The following is a 7,330-nucleotide window of genomic DNA, read 5'->3' as shown; positions in this document are numbered from 1 at the left end:
TCTGCTGAGGTCAGGCTCACCAGCTCTGTCCATGCAGCTCATCCCTGCAGTCAATTACATGGGCTTGTAATGCCTCGATAAATGTGTTGTTTAAAATCACAGAATGGTTTGGGTTGGAAGTGACCTTAGAACTCAGCCAGTGCTCTCAGCACTTTCCAGCAGCCAGCTGGGCACATTCTTTCATCTTGGGATGGGGATTAAGGATGTCTCTGGTGAGATCTGTCTTCTGGAGAGCAGGGACAATGCCTTTGTACCCTGGAGCATGAGTCAGAGGCTGCAGGTAGCCCTGGGGAGTTGCATTTGTTCCAGGTGGATGAGGATGATCAAACAAGAGTGGATAGATCAGGATCAGGAGCTTGAAGAAAAATGCCCAACTGACCAAGGAGTCCCCAAATGCTCACAAATGGTGTCCTGAGTGGCCCAGGCAGACTTAGGAAAGCACTGAGTATGGAAATAAGTGGCTGCTGGTGTGTCAGGAGCATGGCTGGGCTGGAGGAGAAGTTGTCTGGGCTGGGCACTGACCCTGCTCCTCATGGGCACAGGGCACAGGTGGGACAGCCGAGAGCACATGATGCGGGAGTCCCACCAGGACAGGGAGCTGGGCAGCTGTCCCAGGGAGAGCCCATCCTTCCACAGCCCCTTCACCACCCTGACCATCACCAGGGAGCCTGGGAGCAAGCACGGAGCCAAGGATGGAGCCCTGGGAACCGGCCAGGGATGTGGCAGTGCCGGCATCGGAGCAGCCACCGCCAGCACCACGGCGCTGTTTGAACCTGGCAGAGACGGGCAAACCCCGCAGGTCGTGGTGCTGGTGGGGGCCCCGGGGATGGGGAAGACAACCATGGTCAGGAAGCTGGTGGTGGATTGGAGAGAAGGGACACTCTTCCTTGAGAGGTTGACTATGTCTTCTTCACTGACTATTTGTGTCTTCTACAAAGCTGTTACAGTTCTGCCTGCTTTATCTCTGCCGAGGACAGGATGAAAGACACAGGAAATGTAGAGTTGGGTTCAGTCTTGGTCGTTTATTATATCTTATCTATTTACAGCATTTACAGTCTCAGGAAGTCTTACTCAGTTCCAACTTGGCAGTTAAAGAAACGAGACAAAATTGAGACCTTCTAACTTTCACCAAGGCTATTTATAAGATAACTGCCCAATACCAAAGTGACACCTATATTATTTATGCTTCTCACCCAGTAATGACCATTTGAGGTCTGCCATGCACACATCTTTCACCCAATTAGAGAAAACCACCCAAATCCAGTAAGAATAAGGAAGCAGAGGGTGAAGAAGAAAGACTCAGACAACACCCTGAATCCTCCATCATGGCCTCCACACACTACTATATACCAAAACCCCAAACCTAAGTTTTCACCCTGTGAGATCACACAGCTTCGGGAGCAGCTTGGGGGGGGTGGGGGGGTGGGGGGTTGAGAAGGATGTAAAACAATTCTTAGAAATCTACAACAAGTCCAGAAAGGATTTGAACGACACACGGAGATTCCTCTTTGCTCTGCTCAGCCAGAAAGCCATAGAGTACATGGACAAAACCATTGGGTGCTGAATGTCACCACGAGCCAGGGAAGAGCTGCTGCTGTGGCTTCAGGGGAGGCACAAAGACCTCTCCCACCCTGGCCAAGCACTGAAGGTTTCAGAGATGGACACTTTGCACTTCTTGTTCGACACCAACGAGAAGAGCTTCGCACAAAGTGCCTTGGCTCATTTCACCGACCTGGACTTGCGAGACACCAAGCTGACCCTGTACGACCAGATGGCTCTTTCCTTCTGCATCCAGCACTGGGCTGAGCTGGGCTGTGTCACCCTCCAGGGATGCCCCTTTCACTGGAATGATCCTCAGGCACAGCTGGATGCTGCATCAGTGCCTCGGTTAGTCCTACTCCTCCTCGCTTGAATGACTCAAAAGGGCAAAGATTTCTCTTCCTCTGCCACAAAGGATGATTCAGCTCCTCCCTCCCAAACACCAGCTTAGCCTTTCTCTGGGTGTTTAGTTCCTCAGCAGAGGATTTTCTAACTCCTGGGGAGAATAAGGAACACATGGGCTCCTCCATTCACTGCCCACTGTGAGATTGAAGGTGATGGAGCTTCTTGGCTCCACCTGGCCAGACCCCCCTGTGCCCAGCTCTCACTCTGGCTTCCTGCCCCCCTTTTCTTTCATCAAGAGAAATCCCTGATGCTGGAATGTTAAGTGCACTCTGTGATTGGCCTCACATCTGTCTCCCAGCTGCTTCCAGCAGCAATGCTTGAAGCCCTTCACATCTCCAAAACCACCAAGGGCCCTCCGGAGGAGCCCTCCCGTGCGCTGGAGGTTCTGCTCGGGTTGGGGGGTTGTGTGCCGGTGTTGGAGCCTGGAGCTCCCGGCACCGCCGAGGGCTGCCCGTGCCCCGCGGCTCTGTTCCCCTGCAGCTCTGGAGTCTCGGCAGCCGGAGCACATCCCAATGGCCTCATCGAGCGGCGGCGGCGGGAGGAGCTGCCCTGCCCCATCCACCTGCTCTGCCGGGCTCTGCAGCACCGGGACAGTGCCCTGCAGGGGCTCCGGTGAGAGATGCATGTGGAGCCCTCACCAGGGCTGGGATCTGGACTCTGGGTGGGGGCACCCAAACCACGGTGCAGTGGGTGAGTGGCTTGGTGCTGCCCCGCTACTCCCTGGGGACACTGGCAAGACCCTGTTTAGCTGAGGGTGGGTGTTGTCCCTCAGGTTTGGAGAGCAGGTGAGCAGCCAGGACGGGTGAGGTGTGCTGAGCCCCCGTTCTCCGTGCTCTCCCACAGGCTACAGTGGTGCCAGCTATCCGAGAGCTCCTGTGCGGAGCCGGCAGCGCTGCTGGTGGAGCACCCTGGCCTGGCCCGTCTGGAGCTGGGTGACAGCTCGCTGGGTGACAGTGGCGTGCGCCTCCCTGTCAGGGCCTGTGGACTCCGGGCTGCTGCCTGCACATCCTGCTGTGAGAACCCCTGGCATCCCATGGCCATCTCTGACCTGGGAACTGGGGACGTGCCACAAAGGGACCCCAGGGGGGTGGCACCGTGCCTGTGTCCCACTCTTCCAGGCCAAGGATCTGCAAGGGTATGGCACTAGGGTGGGGACTGCCACCATGGTGGGAGGGCAATGAGGACACTCGGGAGGCTCTGAGGGTCTTTCCCGGGGGTTCCCATCAGGCAGCGCTATTCCAGCATCACCAGCGCCTGCTGCGAGGACCTTGCCGCTGTGCTGAGCATCGACACGTGCCTGGAGGAGCTGGACTTGTCCTGCAGCGAGGGGCTGCGTGATGCCGGCGTGGAGCACTGTGCTCCAGCACTGTGCCTGCCCGCTTCAGACACTGCGGGAAAGGGGCTGTGAGATGGGCCAGAGCTCCCTCCTTCCTAGCCAGAGCTTTCTCCTTCCCACCTGCAGCAGCTCAGCAAGCAGAGGCCAAATCCCTCCTTCCCTGTTCTCCTGGCTCCCACAGGCTAGGGAGCTGCCAGCTGTTGGGTGCCTGCTGCCCAGCCCTGGCCACGCAGCTGCTGCAGGCACCCTGTCTCACCTGCTTGGACCTGAGTGACAACGAGCTAGGAGCCCACAGCGTCCTGCAGCTCTGCCGGCAGCTCCAGCATCCCACCTGCCGGCTGCGGAGCCTGGGCTGAGGGCCCTACCATGGCCCCTTCCATGCCCAGCATTCCCTGAGCTGGGGAGCAGAGGCTGCGGGATAGGCTGGGCTGCACAGGCATCCCTGCTGGTTTAGTACCTCACTCCACACAAGCTCTAACACCTTCTCCTATTCTCCGTGCTTGGTTGAGCACAGACGGCTTCAGCCAGGCTCTGCTGCAGGAACTGGACACCCTCCGGGAACTGCAGCCTGACCTGAAGATCGGGAACCTCTTGAAGTATGAGGTGCCACAGGCAGGGGCCATGGCCTGGCTGCCCTGCCACCGCAGGGTCCTGCCGGGGGGCAGGAAGGCACTCCTCTCCTTCAGGAGACATCGCTTCCTTTAGGAAAAGTCTTTCCAACAACGAGAGCCATTCCCAGCCCAGCTCTCAGTGCTGCCACTGGGTCCGAGCCTGCCCCACCTGTGGGGCACATGGACGAGATCCCGCTGCATCTGTGAAGAGGGGTCCGGGTCCTGCCTTCTCCCTTTTCTCTTACAAGTTGCTGGGAACCGTTGTGTGGATTTGGCAGTGCCCAATAAACACCCTGCAGACAATCCCAGCAATCTCCCAGTACTCTTCCCCATCATGCAAATGTGCTCAAGAGTGTGTCTGTGCATCCAGTCCCTGCCTCCCATCCCCGAGGGATGACTGATATACCCGGTATAGAGATGCTAGATGCAGAGAGAGGTCCAAGACCTGGGACAGAGTCTCCGACCAATTTGAGTTTTAATAACAAAAAAGGGAAATTCACACTGAAATCCAAGAAAATCCCTACACAGGAGGTGTTTTCCTGCAGCACTGGACAGGGAGGGGTGACCTCTGTGGGCAGGGCCACCACTTCCAGGGGACACAGCCTGTAAGAGATGGTTCGAAGATCCCTCATCTGCCTCACGACCATCGTCAAGGACAGAGACTGAAATCCCTAAAAGGGACTCTAAAATCTCAACACAGGAGTTCTGGCCTGGCTGAGGTGGGATGTTGGCCAAGTGCTGCCTGCAGGTGTGTTCAATGGAAAAACCCAGCACGCATTTCTATTGGAACATCAGAACCTGAGCAGAAACAATGGGCAAGTCACAGTGAATTGACTTTGCCTGCTGACCTGTTCTGGTCAACACTGTACCTGCTGACGGCTGACCTGTTCTGAGTTCTCAAAGCGAACACACTGTAATGATTTCCCCCACCTTTTGGCCACCTGCCTTTCGCTTCAGAGAGGACTATAAGGACCCCTGAGTTAACCAAAGACTTTGAGATCTCCCCACGAAGGAAGACGGATCTATTGGCCGGACCACAAGGATTTCGTCTCTCCGTTGGTAGCTATAACCCACCCCCTCCTTCTCTTTTCTTGCTCTCCTTTATTTCCCTTCAAATCCCCACTATCAGATTTGTTGGCACTAAATAAAGGTTCATTTTTGATTTAGTAAACTGAGTTGTCCCCTCCTGTGTCTTTTGCGCCTTGAGATCCCTAAAATGAACCATCAGGTTCCCTGCATATATTTGCGGACCCTGACATTAAATTGGCGTCATGGACAGGATCTTGATAGACAGAGAGGTTGCGGGTTTTATATAGTTTGTAAAAGGGGAAGGACCCTCGCCTCAGCTGCACCTAGCACGTCACTTCGGTGAGCGCTGTTAGAAAGCAAGGGGGGCGAGAGAAAATTCCCGCAAACTGTGTACACCCAGGTGTATAGCACTCCCTGTCATCAGGATTTCACAAAAAGATCTCATTGTGCAAAAGATGGGACTGTAGTTGGGGGTTTTTTGTGTGTTTTGAGCTGCTTGGTGTAGTTGAGGAGACAACTACTTGTAATTAAGGAGTACCTCCCAGGCAGTTTTGGTCTCCTTGCCCATTCCAGGGAAGCGAAGGGAAACACAGTTTTAGCTGTGCCTTTGGTGTAACTTCAAGAATACCTCCCAGAGAGTGGTTTTGGTCCCTTCACAAAATGAGTGAAAAACATAAGGATGCATTTTATGCTTTGCTAGCGAAACATGGAGCTAGACCTTCTCCAGACAGAGAAGGGTGGGCACAGAATAATTGGTCTAATTTTGAAAACATTGTAGATAGAATATATTCTTTGCAACATGATGCTAGATACAAACTGGGCAGAAATAAAACCATTCTTTGCTCAGTTTTGGGGGCCTGTCTCTCAGCAGTCATAGAAACCCGTTTTGAATGGATAAGTGAAGAAAAAGCAGTAATAGAATCCCTGCTAAATTTGGTAGAAGCTTTGCAAAAACAATTAGAACAGGAAAGAAATCAGAATTATTTGCTGCAGATTTCCCTTGCAGAAGAGCGAAGTAAAAACTTAAAATCTGCAGATTCACCCACAGAAATAGAAGGAAAGGAGATATACAAGTTTCAACAAATATACCCTCAGAAAGAATTAGTACACATGCAAAATTGTGGGGAACACTGTTGCTCCAACTTGAGACCTCTCATTAAAACAGAATATAATTATATAAATGAAGAGTATTATGATGCCCACATAACCACCAAAGAAATACCATACATGGCCACTGAATTAGCTAAATTAAAGAAAGAATATTCCCGCCTCCCTAGTGAATCAGAGACGGAGTATGTTTTTAGAGTTTCCCTCACAGGGGGCGACCAAATTAAATTAAGTGAACAAGAAGCAAGTAGCTATTGGGGACATGGAGTTTTTTTAACTACAGGAAATACACGTGCTCCATGGTCCCTGACACAGCGTGCAGCTTACTGGGCAGGGGGGTTAAACCCCCTTGAGAGGGGTGACCCTCTGGCAATAGTCAGCACCTCAGATCGACTCCTAGAAAACACAGACAAAGCTGCATGCTTGCAAATGATACATGAAAGAAAATTAATCTTTGACTATGAGACACCAATGCAATAGCCTATCAAACCTGAGATTATGACCCCCCCTAATGCGAGGTTTGCCAGAGTCTCTTAAACCAACAGCAATTCTTCTTCAAAAAACAATAGCATCTATCTCTCTGGTAGATAGACTTGAAAGATTTCTTGGACATACAAGAGATCAAACTGATTCCACTGACTCCACTGACTCCTCACCTTTTACAACTCCTAGCACACAATATAACAGCAGTCATAAAGTCTGGACATGGAGTGAGGTAGCAGAGGAGTTAATAAGTTACAGTAGAAAATATGGACCAGTGAAGTACTCAGAAGACAAACCAGAAAAACCCAGAGGAGTCAGGCTTGCCTCTCCTAATGAAAAACCAGAAAAGGGAAAACAAGTTTCCAACTGGCAGCAGCTGTAGTTGCTAGGGCTGAAAAGGGGAGTGCCACGAGAAGTAATGGACAAATTGCCTTATGATAAATCAGCTAAAATAATTTCTAATTGGCCCTGTCCCAAACCTATTGTATTGGAACCATCCAACTGACAACCCAGTGCACCTCCTCTTCCACATGCCTTGGGCAACAAGCCACAACATTCTCTAACACAAGTCTTAAACAATGAGACACAGCAAGCTCCCTCCCTGCTTCAGGGAAGTGAAACACACCAACCTCCTTTAAACTAGAAACTCCATTTCTTGATAGTGAGCAAAGAAACGGAGACTGGATGTTTTTGAGGAAGCTCATGAAGGACCCGAGAACAGGAGACCTATTGATTACAGCAACAGTTGGCCCCAAACAAGTATTAATAACTTTTGTTGTGGACACAGGGGCCCAGATCAGTGCATTGAAAATCACACATG

General features: G+C 51.9%; 2 pseudogenes; both read left to right on the top strand.

Moving 5' to 3' along the window:
• The first annotated feature begins 571 nt into the window (after positions 1 to 571).
• LOC136291630 (NACHT, LRR and PYD domains-containing protein 12-like) lies at positions 572 to 3,985 on the top strand (annotated as a pseudogene).
• Positions 3,986 to 5,580: 1,595 nt separating this feature from the next.
• Positions 5,581 to 7,015, top strand: LOC136291629 (uncharacterized; annotated as a pseudogene).
• The last annotated feature ends 315 nt before the right edge of the window (positions 7,016 to 7,330 follow it).

This window comes from Chamaea fasciata, unplaced genomic scaffold (genome assembly GCF_029207755.1).
Source record: "Chamaea fasciata isolate MVZ Bird 193981 ecotype frontalis unplaced genomic scaffold, bChaFas1.0.hap1 SCAF_7, whole genome shotgun sequence".
NCBI lineage: Eukaryota > Metazoa > Chordata > Aves > Passeriformes > Sylviidae > Chamaea > Chamaea fasciata.
The sequence above is the reverse complement of the archived record's forward strand: the minus strand, read 5'-3'. Positions and strand labels throughout refer to the sequence as shown.